The sequence below is a fragment of the Mesoplodon bidens genome (genome assembly GCF_964165515.1).
Source record: "Mesoplodon bidens genome assembly, chromosome: 2".
Lineage (NCBI taxonomy): Eukaryota > Metazoa > Chordata > Mammalia > Artiodactyla > Ziphiidae > Mesoplodon > Mesoplodon bidens.
In genome coordinates this window covers 37,313,226-37,332,709 of record NC_138177.1, presented here as the reverse complement: position 1 = coordinate 37,332,709, position 19,484 = coordinate 37,313,226, and positions in this window count along the sequence as shown.

Below are 19,484 nucleotides of genomic sequence, written 5' to 3'. Positions count from 1 at the left end.
CACATTACCTCAGCTGTGCGGCTCAGCTCCGGCGGCGACTCCCGCGTTCGGTTCCCACGGGGTCTGCGCGCGTCCTTCCGGACGCCCCCGGTTGGGGAGGCCCACGTGAGGCTCCTCCGCCCTCCCCGACCCTCAGAGGACTGGCTTTGCACCGAGCCGAGAAGCTCATCGCCCCTCCAGGTGCCGGGGCTGGGGGCAGGTGCCGAGCGTCCCGATTGGCGCTGGCCCCAGTCCTGGGAGAATCCCCTGCTAGAGAGGCTGCCTGCTCCAGGGAGAAGGGAAGGGATAAAACAGCGCAGGCTGTTGCCTTCCAAAGAGGCTTCCGTTATCTCCACTGCCTTTTTGCCTAAGAAATGTAAACTTGGAGTCGAGCGCCCTAGGAACGCTCGCGCGGGGGACTTGGCTTGCTACATACGGATTGGGTCCAGCACGGAAGCTCCCAGGAGAATGTCTTAAGGACCAGGGTGTGTCGCTATCCACTGGACGTTGCCTTGAGAGCCGCCTGAAAGGCTCCTCTGTTTTCCTGTTTCCGGCCCGCAGTGGTCCCTGGAAGTCCAGTGACACCTGATGTTCCCGCCGTCGAGGGGTACTCGGTCCTCGGGGCGGGGCAGTGAGTCAGTGTAAGATCAGAGTTGTGATAGCAAGATCTGGCAGGAAAAAGCAGGAAAGAAGAAGCAATGCTCTTCCCCACCCCACAACACAAGAAGAAAACGTTAACGGTGCTCTAGGTTTCTTGTTAAATCATCCTCTTGTAAAGTTTTTAAAAAGTTTTTAAAGTTGCTTATGTGCTGTACCCCAAACAATAGTTCTGACATCAGTAGTTCAGAAGATCTGCTCGAAAAACTTGACAGGATGAGGTGGAAACTCATCTTTCTGTCACTTTCTAGCACTTCCAAACTTTTGGAACTTTTACCTGTTTTGGCCTGTTTATCTTTCTCCTGACCCTGCTCTCCAGTCTTGGTTGGACTGACGACTGGGGAGGAGGGAGGGATGGAGTCACCCAGGTATAATGCTCAAGGAGGGAGGGTTCTCCTCCACATCAAATGTTTTCCTCTTCATACCCCGGATAGTCTGGAGGGTTCAAAGCAAAGGTGAATGAAGTATCAATTTAAAAAACAAACAAACAAACAAACAACAACAACAACAACAAACCTGAAAAACCATAGTCCCTCAGCTCAGGTCCTAGTTGTAAAGGAAGGGAGTAAGAAATTTAGTACTTGGAGCAAACTTTATTATTCCTAAAGCACTTAAAAAAAAAAAAACATCCATAGGCACACCTAATCATGCCAGCAGGTTTGCCATTCCCTCAAGACTCCACTTTTTTTTCCCTCTCTCTCTTCACAAGTTTTAAATTTTGACCTCAGAGTTTCCTGTGCTGCCTTTTTTCACACAAAACCTCACACCTACATTCTTCCCTCCTCATTTCTTCTTGAAGACAAGGCAGTGAAATATGAAGAAATGCGTTATTTTGTTATAAACAATTATACACAGAGAAAATGAAGACAACATACAGCCTAAGAAATCATGATTTACTAAACCTTGTAATAACCACCCAGCTCATTGCCATCAACCCAGATCCCATTCCCTTTCATAAGTCCTTCCCCCTAAAGCAACAACTGTCCTAACTTTATGGTAATTATTTCCTTATATACATCTTTATAGTTTTATCATCTTGTTATACATCTCTAAACACTATAGTTTTTGAACTTTCTATAAATGGAGTAGTGTAGCATGAATATTTTGTTGTGTGTCTGGCCTCTTCTTTCACTTGGTTATGTTTATGAGGTCATCTATTTTTGTTGTATGTAGTTGTAGTTGGGGTTATTACAAATAATACTGCTAATAACATTCTTGTATATACATATATTTCCTGGTGTGCAAGGGCAAGCTCTTCTTTAGTGTATATACTTTGGAGGGGAATTGCTAAGCTATAGGGTATACTTATAGTTAACTTTATCAGATATTGCCAGATTGTTCTCCAAAGTGGTCATAAAGTTTACACTCCCACCAGAGATGTATGATAGTTCCACTTGTTCCACACCCTTTCCAAAACACAATATTGTTAGACTTCTTAATTTTTGTCAATCTGATGGCTGTGGAATGATATCAAAATTGTGATCTTCTTTTTATATCCCTAATGACTAATGAGGTTGTGCACTTTTACATGTGTTTATAGGCTAATCGAATTTTCTGTTTTGTGAAATGCCTCTTCAGATCTTTATCTGAATCACAAGAATCCCTCAGGTTTCCCCTTTATAGCCACACCTGCTTCCCCTTGGCACCCCTTCCCATCCCTAACCCCTGGAAACCACTTGTCTGTTTATCATTTCTACAATTGTGTAATTTCAAAAATGTTATACAAATGAAATCATACAGTGTATACCCTTTTGGATTTTTTTCCTACTCAGCATAATTCTTTGGCGATTCATCCAGGTTTATTTATTGGGTGGTATGGATGTACCATGGCTTGCTTAACCATCCATTCACTCATTGAGAGACCACTGGGGTTTTTTTCCCCAGTTTTGAGAGATTACGAATAAGCTGCTGTAAACATTCATGTACAGGTTTTTGTGTAAATGTTAAGTTTTCATATTGCTGACATAAATACCCAGGAGAGCAATCACTAGATTGTGTGGTAGTTGCATGCTTAGTTTTTTGAGAGACTGCCAACTTGTTTTGCAGAGTAGCTGTACCATTTTTCCATTCCACTAGCAATGTGTAAGTGATCCCATTTCTCCACGTTCTTGCCAACATTTGGTGTTGTCGCTGTTTTTAAGATTTTAGCCATTTTGATAGATCTGTAATGATAGCGCATGGTGGTTTTAATTTACATTCCCCTAGTGGCTAATGATGTTGAACATCTTTTCACATACTTATATGCCATCTATATTTCCATCTATATGTTCTCTTTGGTGAAATATCTATTTATATCTTTTGGCCATTTTCTAAATGGATTGTTTGTTTTTTTACTGTTGAGTTTTGAGAGTTCTTTATATATTCTAGTTCCTAGTCCTTTTGTGCATGTGTGGTTTGAAAATATTTTCCCCAGTCTGTAGCTTGTCTTTTCATCCTCTTTACATAAATACTTCTTTTCTTCCTTTGCAGAGGAAGTTTTAAATTTTGATAAGGTCTGATTTTTCAGTTTTTCCTATTATGGGTCTTGATTACTGTAGCTATATAGTAAATCTTGAAATTGGGCAGGCTGATTCTGCCCACATTATTCTTCCTATTCAAAATCATTTTAGATCTTCTAGTTCCTTTGACTTTCCATTTAAACTTTAGAATAATCTTCTCTATATCTATAAAGAACCTTGCTGATATTTTGATAAGAATTGGGGAGAGAACATTCAGTCTTTTCATCATTAAGTATAAATTAGCTGTAGTTATCAACTTGACAAATTTGCCTTCTGTTCCTATTTTTGTGAAAGTTTTTGTCATAAATTGGTGTTGAATTTGGTCAAATACTTTTATATTGGTTTATATAACCATGTGATTTTTCTTTTTAGCCTGTTAATGTGGTGACTTACATTGATTGATTTTTTTTTTTTTTTTTTTTTTTTTTTTTTTTTTTTTTTTTTTTTGTGGTACGCGGGCCTCTCACTGTTGTGGCCTCTCCCATTGAGGAGCACAGGCTCCGGACGTGCAGGCTCAGCGGCCATGGCTCACGGGCCCAGCCGCTCCGCGGCATGTGGGATCTTCCCAGACCGGGGCACGAACCCATGTCCCCTGCATCGGCAGGCGGACTCTCAACCACTGCGCCACCAGGGAAGCCCTTGATTGATTTTTAAAATTTGAACCAGCCTTGTGTCCCTGGAATAAAACCCACTTGGTTATGGTATATAATTCTCCTTCTGTGTTGCTAAATTCTATCTGCTAATATTTTCTTAAGCACATTTGTGTCTATATTCATGAGAGGTATTGGTCTGTAGTTTTCTTTCTTTATACTGTCTTTGTCTGATTTTGGTATCAGGGTAATACTGGCTTCATAAAATGAATTGGGAAGTGTTTCCTCCTATTCTGTTTTCTGGAAGCAGTGATGTAGATTTGATGTTGAGTCTTCTTCAAATGCTTGTAGAATTCTCCAGTGAAACTATCTGAGGCTGGAGATTTCTTTTTTGGAAGTTTTTAAATTACAGATTTAATCTCCTTATAGTTATAGGGCTGTTAAAATTGTCTACTTCAGATTGGGTGAGATATGGTACTTTGCATTTTTCAAAGAACTGACATTTCATCTAAGTTGTCAAATTTATGTGTGTAGAGTTGTTCCTTGTGTTCCCTTGGTATCTTTTTGATGTCTGCACGGTCTGTAGTATATTCCCTGTTTCATTCTTGAAACATTGGTAATTTGTGTTATCTAATTTTTTCTTTGTCAGTCTTGCTAAAGGTTTGTTGATTTTATTGATTCTTTCAAAGAAACAGCTCTTCGTTTACTGATTTTCTCTATTGTTTTTCTGTTTTCAGTTTTATTTATTTCTAATCTTGTCTCCCTTCTTCTTCCTTTAGGTTTATTTTGCTTTTTTCTTAGGTTCTTGAGGTGGAAACTTAGATTATTGATTGGAGACTTTCTTCTTTTCTAATACATGCATTTAGTGAATTGAATTTCTTCTCAGCACTGCTTTCACAGCGTCCCACAAATTTTGATATGTTGTATTTTCACTTTCATGTGATTCAATATGTTTTTTTTTTTTAACTTCCCTTAAGACTTCCTTTTTGATCAAATGGTTATTTAGCAGTGTGTTGTTTGGTTTACACATGTTTGGAGAGTTCCTGTTTTCTTTCTGTTATTGATTTCTACTTTGATTCCATTGTGGTCAGCCTTCTTCTCTCCACTTTTTCTGTCTTGGCTAGAACCTCTAGTGAAATTTTTAATAGCAGTGGAAATAGCAGACCTCCTTGTCTTGTTCTTGATCTTAAGGGGGAAAGCATTCAGTCTTTCACCATTAAGTATGTTAGCTGTGGGTTTTTCCATAGATGTCCTTTATCAGGTTGAAGAAGGTACATTTTAATCCTCGTTTGTTGAGTGTTTTTTATTTTTTTAAAGGGTGTTGGATTTTATCAAATGCTTTCTACATCTATTGACGTGGTCAAGTGGTTTCAGCTTTCATTCTGTTCAAATAGTGTATTATATTCATTGATTTTTGGATTTTAAAACAACCTTGCATCCTAGGCTAAATCTCACTTGGTCCTGGTGTATGATCCATTTTGTATGTTGCTGGATTTGATTTGCTAATATTTTGTTGCAGAGTTTTGCATCTATATTTATAAGGGATATTTGTCTATAGTTTTCTTTTCTTGTAATGTCTTTGTCGGATTTTGGTATCAGGGTAATACTGGTCTCATAGAATGAATTGAGAAGTGTTCCCTCCTCTCCCACTATTTTGGAAGAGTTTGTGAAGGATTAGTGTTAATTCATCTTTAAACAATATGATTCATCAGTGAGGCTATCTGAGTCTAGGCTTTTCTTTGTGAGTAGTTTTCTAATTACTAATTAAAGTATTTTGTTTGTTATAGGTGTATTCAGATTTTCTGTTTCTTCTGGAGTCAGTTTCAGTAGTTAGCGTCTTTCAAGGAATTTGTCCATTTTTTCAAAGTTATCTAATTTGTTGTCATACAATTGTTCATAGTACTCCTTTATAATCCTTTTTATTTCTGTAATGTCAGTAATGATTAGCTTTTATTCTTGAGTTTAGTAACTTGAGTTTTCTCTTTTTTCTTGATCAGTCTAGCTAAAGGTTTGTCAATTTTATTGATCTTTCTCAAGACACAGTTTTTGGTTTCGTTGATCCTCTATTGTTCTATTTCACATCACACTTACTTCCACCCTGATCTCTATTATTTCCTTCTTCTTGCTTTGAATTTAGTTTGCTCTTTCTAGTTTCCTAAGGTAGAAGTTTAAGTAATTGATTTGAGATCTTTCTTTTTTTTTTCTTTCTTCTTTTTTAACATAGCTGTTTATAGGTATGCATTTCTCCCTAAGCACTGCTTTCACTACATTCCATAAGTTTTGGTGTGTTGTGTTTTCATTTTCATTCATCTCAACTTTTTAATTTTCTGTTTGATTTTTTCCTTGACCCATTGGTAATCTGGGAGTATGTTGTTTAATTTGTGCATATTTGTGAATTTCCCAAATGTATTTCTCTTATTATTATCTAATTTTATTCCATTCTGGTAAGAGAACATGGTTTCTATGATGTCAAATCTTTAGAATGTATTGAGACTTATTTTATGGCCTAACGTATGGTCTATCCTAGAGAACGTTTCATGTGCACCAGAGAAGAATGCTGTTGTTGGGTGAAGCATCCTATAGGTGTATGTTATATCCAGCTCTTTTATAGTTTGTTCAAGTCTTCCATATCCTTGTTGATCTTCAGTTTAGAGAATATAATGCTTAATGAAATAAGTCAGACAGAGGAAGACAAATACTATATAATATCACTTATATGTGGAATCTAAAAAATAATACAAATGAATGTATATACAAAACAGAAATAGACTCACAGATACAGAACAAACTTGGGGTTACCAAAAGGGAGAGAAAAGAGGGGAGGGACAAATTAGGGGTATGGGATTAACAGATACAAACTACTATATGTAAAATAGATAAGCAACAAGAACATACTGTATAGCATAGGGAATTATACCCATTATCTTACAATAACCTATAATGGAATATAATCTGAAAAAATACTGAATCAGTATGCTGTACAACTAAAACTAACACAATGTATAAATCAACTATTCTACCAATTCAAATAAAAATTGAAAAAAAGAAACCCAGGATGAAGGATCATGTGGAGAAAAAGCATCACCTTCGCCATATACCATTCATGAGAAATGAGTCACTAAATCCAGCCCACACCCAAGTACAAGTGCACTTCCATTCACCCTACTGTAGAGTGTAACTCCTTTAGGATCCCAACCCAAAGCAGAGGGTGGTTTAGCAGCATCCCTACCTTTGGTGAACAATGGGCTCCAACTTTTGACCTCTAACCAGGATTATCAAATGCCCCCCCCCAGTGTCCCAAATGTAAGGTTCATCTCTTTGGATTTCTATCCTCTCTTGGGGCTTTAACACTAGTAATTCCTTATTAACTTGTTAGCTCTTTGATGCTTTTAAGATTTTAAACGTGTTCCATCCAACCTTTTAGTTATCCTCAGCTTACCCTTCAGGAGTATGGGTCTGTCACTATCAGAAGCAGAAGATCTCCAGTTGCATGTGTGAAGGTACTGCTTTTGTTTTAATCTAGGAGGACTTATTTTTGGGTAAAAATTATGCCATTTGGCTAGAGATCTATAAAACTACATCAAGGAAAAAAGCAATTACCTATATCCCTTGCTCTCTTAGATGCATTCTAGTAAAGTAAGTTGTAAAGTCAATAATGTTTTTCTATTGACTTTCATTATAAAATAAAAGGACCCAGGACTTCCCTGGTGCTCCAGTGGTTAAGACTCTGCCCTTCCAATGCAGAGGACACAGGTTAGTTCCCTGGTCGGGGAACTAAGATCCCACCTACTGTGTGGTGTGGCCAAATTAAAAAAATAATAATAGGGCTTCCCTGGTGGCGCGGTGGTTAAGAATCCACCTGCCAGGGCTTCCCTGGTGGCGCAGTGGTTGAGAATCTGCCTGCTAATGCAGGGGACACCGGTCCAAGCCCTGGTCTGAGAGGATCCCACATGCCATGAGCAACTAGGCCCGTGAGCCACAACTACTGAGCCTGCGCATCTGGATCCTGTGCTCTGCAACAAGAGAGGCCATGATAGTGAGAGGCCCACGCACGGCGATCAAGAGTGGCCCCCGCTTGCCACAACTAGAGAAAGCCCTCGCACGGAAACGAAGACCCAACACAGCAAAAATAAATAAATAAAGGATTTCATTTCTTTCTTTAAAAAAAAAAAAAAAAAAAAAAAAGAATCCACCTGCCAATGCAGGGGACACTGGTTCGTGCCCTGGTTCGGGAAGATCCCACATGCCGCGGAGCAACTAAGCCCGTGCACCACAACTACTGAGCCTGCGCTCTAGAGCCTACGGGCCACAACTACTGAGACAGCCTGCCACAACTACTGAAGCCCGCGTGCCTAGAGCCTGTGCTCCTCAACAAGAGAAGCCGCCGCAAAGAGAAGCCTGCGCACCGCAACTAAGAGTAGCCCCCGCTTGCTGCAACTAGAGAAAGCCCGCGTGCAGCAGTGAAGACCCAACGCAGCCAAAAATAAATAAATTAAATAAATTTATTTTAAATAATAATAATAACAAAATAAAAGGACCCATTAGACAGGGACTACATCACCTCAACCTAGTCTCTTTGGCCAGTGGAAACATCTCCTCCCTTATCTGAGAAGGCTGTTCCTGTCTTTCCAAAGCTGTCTTGGTGTTGTCAGTATAATTGGGTAAATAAAAATTCTTTTTATCTAAAGACAGGTTTTGCTGGTGGAAGCTTCAAAAAGGAGTGTTAGTTAGTTAGTTTAATTTCTTCCATATGACCAACTCTGCCGTCTGACATTCAAGCCACATATTAAATCAGAGCTAGGATTTAAGTTTTTCTTTTTAAAGATGTCAAATACTGTTTAATCAGTGATTAAGACCACAGATGTCTCTAGAGAGGGGTTAGATTATAAAACCCAGCTCAGTGGTTTTCTCTTATACAGCTCTACAATCCCTTATCCACAATTTGAAATTCAAAAACCTCTGAACATCAGTATAGAAAAGATCTCATTTGAGAAAGAACCTGAGCTGATCTGATCTGATTTGGTGGCAAATCTCAAGCAACAGTGAGGCTATTTAAAATCTTTATCTCAGTTGGTGCCAGTATTTATTAATTCTACAAAAACATTGATGTATTTGAATGCCACTCCAGTCTCTGTAAGGGTTGTGTTATGTTAATAGACAGGATATGCACCAAATTTCTTTTCTAAATTTAGGGGGGAAATTGATTTTCAAAAACTGTTCTCCGTGAGGCAAGGGGAAGACTTTGTTGCTCCTGGGATGTAAAGAACAAGGAGGGGGCTTCCCTGGTGGTGCAGTGGTTGAGAGTCCGCCTGCCGATGCAGGGGAAACGGGTTCGTGCCCCGTTCCGGGAAGGATCCCACATGCCGCGGAGCGGCTAGGCCCGTGAGCCATGGCCGCTGAGCCTGCGCGTCCGGAGCCTGTGCTCCGCAACGGGAGAAGCCACAACAGTGAGAGGCCCGCGTACCACAAAACAAACAAACAAACAAAAACACGAGTGCATTGGACTTGTATCACTAAAACTAATTGTAGGCATTAATATACAACTTTTTCTGTTGCAAATTCAAATTTTGCAAATTTTAATTCCAAGTTAAATTTTAACAAATAAATTAAAATACCAAATTAAATGCCTGGCTCAGCAAATAAATTTCTATGTAAACTTTTGAGCTTTCCTCAAAAAAAGAAGCATTTATTTCAATAATTAGCTGTGGAAACAAGATAGGGATAAACACTCATAATCTTTCTATTTATTTTCCCTACTAACAATGATGTTGAGCTTTATATTCCATGTATTTTTTTCATATATTTTCTGAGTGCAAATCAGTGCTTTTTTACACTAAGGGCTCACAAAAAATATACAGATTCTGGTTTGAGATCCAGCATAATAACCTGCATAGACGGGCTCTTAATATTTTCTGCTGATGACAACAAAGGTGTTAATTTCAGCTTGAAAAACAAACATCCCCATGGATTCTTCATATGGCACTGGTTCCTGTTTTATATCAAATGCAAAGAAAGGGAAACCAGGGGACCTTTTCCTTCCCAGAAACTTGCTGCCAGTGGTCTGAGGCAAGAGTCCAAGTATTGCTCTGACCCACTAAAATCACATCAGAGGCCAGATGTGAAGGCTGTCTGGCTGTACCATCTGCCACCCCGTGATTACCAGGATTGTTTTGCCTACTTTGGAGGAAAAGGAGGCCCTGCTCCTCCAGCACTGTTCCATGTTCCTAGAAAGAGGAAATACATTCCTTTTCAAAAGTATACGAGAGTTACAGAAGCTTAGCCTTGATTCTCTACTACTGTTGTTTTTTGTTTTTCTGCGGTACGCGGGCCTCTCACTGTTGTGGCATCTCCCATTGCAGAGCACAGGTTCTGGACACGCAGGCTCCGGACACGCAGGCTCAGCGGCCATGGCTCACGGGCCTAGCCGCTCCGCGGCATGTGGGATCTTCCCGGACCGGGGCACGAACCCGTGTCCCCTGCAACGGCAGGCAGACTCTCAACCACTGTGCCACAAGGGAAGCCCTCTACTACTGTTTTAAAATCACTTTATGGATGCCAGCACATGGCATCTTGATGGTTTCCCTAATGGCGGTCAGTGCTTATAACTGGGAGGATAAATGCCCCCGTGTGATATGAAAGGTGATTGGGCTGTAAGGATGGTAAGGGCTCCTTGCAAATACCCAACCTGTCTTTCTTCTTGATTACCATTCTCAAACACTGTCCTCATTTCAGCCAGGGCTGATGGGAGGCCAGGCCCCAAAGGTAGGAGGCTGATGCTCAAATCTCCTAATGGAGCTTGACAGCAGCAGGATTAAAAGCACAAGTGCAGCACCCAGAAAACAGCACAGGAAAGCGCATGCATCCTTTCTATGCCCATTCTCCTGCTATCGGCTCTTTCTTTTAGAGAGCTGAACCATAAGAAAAATCTTTTCCTAGAAACAGAGGTTTAAAAAAAAATAGTGATGAAAGGGCTTTGGAGAGTGGGAAAAGAGGACAGAAGTAAACTTTGCTGGGAGATTTCTAGGGGCCAGGATCTAGGCTTGTCTATAGAACAAATTCCTTGTGGGAAGCAGAGAGATCTGTGTACAAAAGACAAAACGACAGTTGCAGTAATACTATTAGGCTAGGTAGATTCATTTGTAAAACCAACTATAGACTTATTCTCTCAGGGCAAGTAAGAGCCTTCTCAGACTGGCCCAGCCTTGTGACTTTTTCTCTCCTGGCATCCTTGGCACTGTACCTCCTGGGTCTACATTTCCACTTTGGCATTGAATTGTTGCTTTGCCTTGTTATTGAACGATTTCACCTGAGTATCCCTTGCCTCCCCAGTGAAACGCTAAGATCCTCGAGGGTAAAGCAATGCATTAGAACTAATTCAAAAGTATTTACAGAGTGTCTACACTATATACTCAGCTGAAAGGAATTCAAACAAATTTAAGGGGCTCACAGTTATAGTTGGAAAAATAAGACACAGAGAACAACTATATGTCAATGCAAGGCAATGACTGAAGTCACAAATACATGGGGTTATATAATGAATATCCATCAAATTGCTTTCAAAAAGGAGACAATGCTAAAGAGACATCAAGGGAGTGATTTAAGAAGCCACAACTCCAAGAGGAGAAGCTTCAGGATGGTGCCTTTCAGCTGGCAGAAGGAGAAACAGAAGGGCCCATTCTGACTTTATCCCCTTGAAGATAAGAAGGAATGTTCTTCTCTTTCCAGAACAATAGCTATCCAGCTGGCTACAAATACATTCATTTACTGAGAATCTGGGATTAACTGATGCTTTAACAGGATGGACATGCTGCACATATGCCCAGGTTTTGAAACGAATATGGAGCTACTGCTTGGGACATGAGCTGGTGCCTTGAGGAACAGGACTAGAGTGACTTAGGATAGACACCATTAGCGCTCTTCCCCTTCTGCTAGGGTAGTTTACCTTGGTTGTAAGTTGTCCAAGTTGCCTTGTCTTTCTATCCTTATGGCCATTTACGTGATCATAGACAGTGACAACTGGGAAATATGTCTATGTGGCAGACATTTCTCAAATAAAAGACCAAAAGCAAACAAATCACAAACCCGCCACCACCCAACAATTGTCATAGGAAAATATGCAAATGCCAGGAAAATATGCAAATGCCAGAAAACCTGTCTAGAGACAATGAATGTGGGTGCTCTCACATCTGTACTATGATTGAGCTGAACGTGGGACCCAGCAGCAGAGAGAAAAAGGAGAAAAATCACTTCCTGCATGGAATCTGGTACTTGGCAGCCCCTTCAAAACACTCTTTCAGGCTGAAATGACTTGTCATCTGACGTCACCCGGCCAGCACCAAATGCACTCTGACAAGCCACTTAAGCACAAAGCCTTTCCTTTTATAATTCCTGGAACAGTAACTTTTGTCTATAGTCACCAGAGATACAATCATTCATAACTGTGGATGATTCTCTGAGTCACTGTACATTCCCAGGACTCAAATAAGACAATCAGAGATTGAAAATATTTTTAGAAGAAAATGTGCTTTGAATAGACATAGAAAGGACTAGGGATAGGAAAGATAATACTAAAAATACCTATGTGCTCACTCTGTGCCAGGTGTTGGTCTCAGCACTTTATATGTGCTGTTTCATTTCACTTGTGCAACAACATGCCAGCTACTATCCCATTTCTCTGCCCACTCACAGCAAGTCCCTGGAGTGAGTTAATATTGTCCCCACTGTCTCACTTCTCATTCATTCTTCCACCCATCGTAATCAAGCTCCTATCCCTACCCTCCACTGTCAAGGTCACCAACCATCTTCATGCTGGGAAATCCAGTAGACACATCACTACATGTAGCTCCACACTCAACCTTTTGGCAACATTTGGCAAAGCCGACCAAGCTCTCCCTGAGAGCCTCAAAGGCTGGTCTTTCTCAGGCTATTTTACGTTTCTCATAGGGTTTATCAGGACCCAAAGCTTTTTTGTGTCTCTCCATACTAGAATGTAAGCTCATTGAGGACAGGGACTCTGTTTCGTTCACTGCTCTATCCCCAGGACCTAAAACGATGCCTGGCACCATTGCCCCTGGGATAAGATACTGGAGGATTAAGGGGAATGGATGGGAGACTTTTTTCTGTAGACCCTTCTGAATCTTTTCAAAGACTCAAGTTAGGGCTTCCCTGGTGGCACAGTGGTTAAGAATCCGCCTGCCAAAGCAGGGGACACGGGTTCAATCCTTGGTCTGGGAAGATCCCACATGCCACGGAGCAACCAAGCCCATGCGCCACAACTACTGAGCCTGTGCTCTAGAGTCCGTGAGCCACAACTACTGAGCCCATGTGCCACAACTACTGAAGTCCGCACGCCTAGAACCTGTGCTCCACAACAAGAGAAGCCACCTCAATGAGAAGACTGAGCACCCCAACGATGAGTAGCCCCTGCTCGCCGCAACTAGAGAAAGCCCGTGCACATCATTGAAGACCCAACATAGGCAAAGATAAACAAATAAAATAAATAAATTTATATTAAAAAAACCAACAACAAAGACTCAAGTTAAAGAAGTTAAAGAATCTTGAAAAGTCATTCATTTCTCTCTCTTACCTTTTCGGGGCTATACCAAGGTGCCCTGAATGTGTTTTAGAGAAAGAGGAATGGAGACCTACGGGAAGTGATTTTTGTAGGTCACCTTGATAGTTTTGGTTTTCTTGCCATCTCACTCAAACCCAGATGTATTAGCAGTTGTTTTATTAGACATTGTCAGTAGCCATTTATGAATCTGAGAAAACATTATACTTCGGAAGACGGGCAATTTTCATCACCCCTATCATCCTGGGCAAGTGTGCAGTGGGATTCCTTGATGTTGATTGTCCTTGGAAACTGGGAGCCAGTTCAGGCTTTATTAAACCTGGCCCTGGTTTCTGGCCACAGATGCAAACTTCTCATCTATAATTAAGCAGCTGATAACTTTGCAGGAAAGAAAGGTGATTTGTGAGCCCAAGATAGATTCAAGACGGTACATGCCCCTCTCTCTGCCAAAATGTCAGACATGGCCTCTGTAGGTCTGGACCAAATAGTGGAAGTCACCACTGAGGTAAGGGGATTATAAATCATAGAAACAGATTGAAGCACTCCATGGGGTTCTTGTCATGAGTCATTCTTCTTTTTCTGGGACCCACTGTGTTTGGGACAACACAGTTGAGAGTTCGTGTTTTAATACTTGCCAAGACTGAGGTTGTGAGCAACAGATTTACATACATAATGCCGTTCAGTGATGAAGGAGATTTCTAATCTTCACTAGAATTCATATTTACTTTTAGACTAACCAATATTAATCCTTATCTAAATTCTTTTTATTCCCAAAATACTCCAAGTATTATTACAAAAGCTACTATTCCAAATCTCAAAGTTACTATTAGAGAAAGCTATTCATTCGTAAGGCTTTAGGGACTCAGACATAAGTAGATATAAAAAAGGGAAGGGACTTCCCTGGTGGTGCAGCGGTTGAGAATCTGCCTGCCAATGTGGCGGACAGGGGTTCGAGCCCCAGTCTGGGGAGATTCCACATGCCGCAGAGCAACTAGGCCCATGACCCACAACTACTGAGCCTGTGCTCTAGAGCCCATGAGCCACAACTACTGAAGGCCATGTGCCTAGAGCCCATGCTCTGCAACAATAGAAGCCACCACAATGAGAAGCTCACTCGGGCTTCCCTGGTGGCACAGTGGTTGAGAATCCGCCTGCCAATGCAGGGGACACGGGTTCGAGCCCTGGACTGGGAAGATCCCACATGCCGCAGAGCAACTAGGCCCGTGAGCCACAACTACTGAGCCTGCACGTCTGGAGCCTGTGCTCCGCAACAAGAGAGGCCGCGACAGTGAGAGGCCTGCGCACGGCGATGAAGAGTGGCCCCCACTTGCCACAACTAGAGAAAGCCCTCACACAGAAACGAAGACCCAACACAGCCAAAAATAAATAAATTAATTAATAAAAAAAAAAAATTAAAAAAAAAAAAAAAAGAAGCTCACTCACCACAATGAAGAGTAGCCGCGCTCTCCACAACTACAGAAAGCCCGCATGCAGCAACAAAGACCCAACACAGCCAAAAATAAATAATAAATAAATAAATTCATTTTTAAAAAAAGGGAAAATAAATTACATTTATTGAGTACCTCTTACATACATAACACAGCTGAGATATTGGCATGAATTTGGGAAAATAAGTTTAAGTGACCAATATGCTTTGCAAATACTCATTATGAAACATGAGTTATGGACAGCAATTGCTCTTAGAGTAGAGGGGAGAAACCTTGGTATAGAATCAGAATGACTTAGAATGAGAGGAATCTGGATTTCTTGATTCTAATTTCTCATGCTGTCCTCTAATAACTGGGCAGTCCTCAACACCTAAATCAGGAATATATAAAATCGTAGGTTTGGTCTTATCCACACTTTAAGAGACAGGATGGGAATTGGGGCATGGAAACACTCATAATTCCACTGTAGACCCACTAAATCAGAAAACTTAAAAGTGGGCCTATTGTCTGTATGTTCTAAAAGCTCCACAAGTGATTCTGATCCATGTCTCTGATTAAGATCCCATACAGCACTGTGTCATGAGCCTCCTTTGTAGTCTGTGAAGTCAACAGCCCTGCTTGATGAGATATAGCCTTTTGCTCCAATCAAAAGACTTTTTTTAATTAACTTTTTTTTAAACTGAGACATAATTCACATGCCATAAAATTCACCCCTTTAAAGTGCACAATTCAATGGCTTATTCATAAAGCTAAGAAACCATTTCCATTATCTAATTTCAGAATATTTTCATCACTCCAAAAAGAAACTCCATACCCATTAACAGTTACTCCCTATTCTCCCCTCCACCCTAGCCGTTGGCAATCACTAATCTACTTTCTCTCTCTATGGATTTTCCTATTCTAGAAATTTCATATAAATAGAATCATACAATATTTGGCCTTTTGTGTCTGGCTTCTTTCACTTACTGTAGTGTTTTCAAGGTTGATCTATGTTGTAGCATGAATCATTACTCCATTCCTTTTATGGCTGAGTAATATTCCATTGTATGGATAGACCACATTTTGTTTATGCATTCATCCATTTGTTGTCATGAGTCATTGGGTTGTTTCTACTTCTTTCACTATCATGAATAATGCTTCTATGAACATTTATGTCCAAGTTTTTGTAAGGACATCACTTTTCATTACTCTTGGGTAAACAGCTAGGAGTAGAACTGTCAGGTCATATGGTAATTCTGTATTTAGCCAGACTGTTTTTCAAAGCAGCTGCATCATTTTATATTCTTGCCAGAAATGTATGAGGCTTCCAATTTCTCCACATCCCCATAACACTTGTTATTTTCTGTCTTTTTTATTATAGCCATGGCAGTGATTGTGAAGTATTACTTTGTGGTTTTGCTTTGCATTTCCCTAATTGCTAATGATGTTTAACGCCTTTTAGTGTGTTTATTGGCCATTTGTTTATCTTCTTTGGAGAAATATCTATTAAGATCCTTAGCCCATTTTAATTGGGCTGGTTGCCTTTTTGTTACTGAGTTGTAAGATCTCTTTATGTATTCTAGACACAAGTCCCTTATATATTTGCAAAAATTCTCTCCCATTCTTTGAGCTATATTTTCATTTTCCTGATGTATCCTTTGAAGTACAAAATTATTTTGATGAAATCCAATTTGTCTGTTTTTTCTTTCGTTGCCTGTGTTTTTGGCGTCATATCCAAGAAATCATTGCTAATCCAAGGTCACTGAGATTTATGCCTGTATTTTCTTAGGTCTTTGATCCATTTTGAGTTAATTTTGTATATAATGTGCTGTAGGGGTCCAAGTTCATTCTTTCCAGAGCATATGCACAGCCTCAAACAGCTTTCTAGAATCTCAGGAATATGTACATCAGAGCCTTTCAAAGTTCTAGGTATATCTCATGCCCTACTTTTCTTTTAAGACTTTTGGTCCAGCTACTGTCCCAACTATTATCTACTGCCTCAGGCATTCATGATGTAAAATAATTGTCTCTGAATAGGGAATAGGGTGTTTGCACTGGTTGAACTCTGCCTCAAGTCAAATAAAGATATACTTGCTAGTGGAGTCTTCCAGGGAACTGCTAGACAGGTCAAAAAATAAAAATTCTCTGGTAATGGGATTGTGAAGAAGCTCCAGTCCTACTGCGCCCCTACAGTAGCTGCCAGGCTGCTGATTTTCACTGTGATTGTTGGTTTCAAGACCACCATGATGCTGGGGAAAGGGGGAATGGAAATAGGGCAAGTTAAAATGCCACAATGCGTGCTCTTCTTACCAAGTTTTTCTTGAACATTCCTCAGATTGCTGCAAGCCTTTGGTTAATTTCCAGAGTGCTGAACAAGTTGATTCTCACAATGTTGCCAATGTTTTCTTTGCTTTTATGAAAGAGAGAATTTTTGGAGATCTTTACTCCACCAATTTCCCAGATGGCTTTAGGTCCTGAACTCCTCAGTTGTCTCCTTCTCATTCTTAAATGACCAGTTGGGATCCTAGTCCCCTCTAAGAGATCAACTTACCTATCTTTCCACTACATGCCAAAGAAAATACCAACTTTAGCAAAAGAAAATGATGCATTTTTTAAGAAAAAGAGCTTTGATTAGTTATAAGTGATTCATTGGAATTGTAAAAATGAAAAATTTCTGTTTCCAAAAGACTTGAAGGGAGATAACTGTAGTTCAAGCTTTCTGCCACATGACCAGTTCCTCTCAGGGTGCTCTTCTTTGGAACATGTGGAAAGTTTCATAGACTCTGAGTTCTTAAATGTATGTACAGCAAAAGATACAGCTGGAGAGGCCAAATGTGAAACAATATTATTCCCTGAACAGATTCAAGACACATAGATAAAATTCCTGCTTGGAATGTTATTGTTATCTCTTTGCTTTCATACAAATAGATGTGGAGACAAGACATGGGAAAGAGTTATACTTTCTGATAGGATCTTTGGACAGTTTCCTTTTCAAGGGGAGGTAATCTGATCCTCCCTATCCCCTATGTCTTCCTTTAGGCCTTCATTACTTCTACATGGATTATGGATTATTGCAATAACCTCTTAATGAGTGACCCTGTTTTCAATCTTGCCTCCTTCAGTCTATGCTTCATATTTGCTATCAAAGTGATCTTTACAAAGTGTATTTGAAATCCTTCAATGACTCCTTATTGCCCTCAGAAATCTCCACTCCTTTGTATGGCTTGCAAGGCCCATTTTCATTTGGCTTCTGTCTATTTGGGGCAGCTTTATTTCTTCATTACCTTATCTGCTCAGTGATCCAGTCGTACTGATCTACTTGGAGTTCCTCAGATACACTCTTCCCTTGCTCCCCACATCTCTATACCTCTGCACATGTGGTCTCTTTGCTTGGTGCATACTCACTCTCCACCTTATCTATCTATACACTTGTCTCTCAATTTATATGCAATTAATTAAGTGAAAAAGAAACGAACTCCTTTAAAAATAACCATGAACTAATTTAAAAATTACTCAGTTTAAACTCATGTCAAAAGTTTTGGATCTTGTGATGGCCAAGCTCAGAAGAAAGTGTCCTAATCACAGTACTGCAGTACTTCCAGTAGGATGTAGGCTTGTTTCCTGGCAGGTATACACTTTCTTAATTTCTACATGGTACTATTTTGTTCTGGTGTTCTCAAATTAATCTCTGTAAATGTATATGCTTTTTAAAGCACAAGGAAAAACCCCCACAAATGAACATTTCCATAGGCCCCTAGATGAAGCAGTGAAAAAAGGTCCCTATTAGTTCACATAGGTGACAGATCAATAGTTGAGATTGCTGCCTAGTTGAAAGTGCTGAGGCTAGATCATTACCGAATATCCCTATTTTTCTTATGATGGAAAAACAGAGGAGAACGTAGCTAATAAGGGTTGGGTAATATCACTAAATTCAAAACCTTTATTTAATAAGCAATTTGCATACCATATGTGCTTTTATAATGAGCTATTATTTTCTGGTCATACTTATCTATCAAAGGGTAATTCCCAAAATGTTACAAGCCTGATTTTTAAACAAAAAATAGTGAGCTCATTTCAAAGTTTTATTAACTCTAATGATGAAACCAGCAGGGTGGCAAAGTTGTTTTTAAAGGCAATGTGAAAACTTGGGATTTTTATAATTAATGAAGAAAAGAAAAAGGAATGGTGAAATAAATTTGCTAAGTTAGTTTCAAATTGGTTAATGTCCTACAGGACAATAAACTACAAACCCCAGAGTTATCTTCTTTAAATTGGCAAAAAAGAAAATCACCTTATAAATTTTACAGACTTGTAAAATGTTTGGGCCATGATCAGCTGGGCAAATAAAGTTAGGTAGGCTCTTTAGAAAATGCCCTTAGCTTGACATAAAAGGTCATAAGATCATCTTTTACTTTCTTTAGAGGTTCTGGGTATTTTCCTTAAACTTATTTTTTAAACTTCCCATCTCCCCCGCAACTGGAATGTCTCCCATACTTCCTTTCTTCTTTTTGTGCTTTTGAAATACCTTTCCAGTGGTTTTTAAATACCTTCTATGCACTAAAACCAGAGACAGGTAATAGAAATTCAAAACCTAGCATAGGCAAAAACTTCAGAGAAGTCTTCCCTGCAACGTATCCTGCTCTCCAGCCCTAGGCTTCGTCAGGCCTTCTCTGCTGCCGAGGATCCCTAAACATGCTCCACAGAACATTTATCAAGCCTACAGTGGTTGCTCATCGGCAGATTCCCGCCATCCTGCCCATCC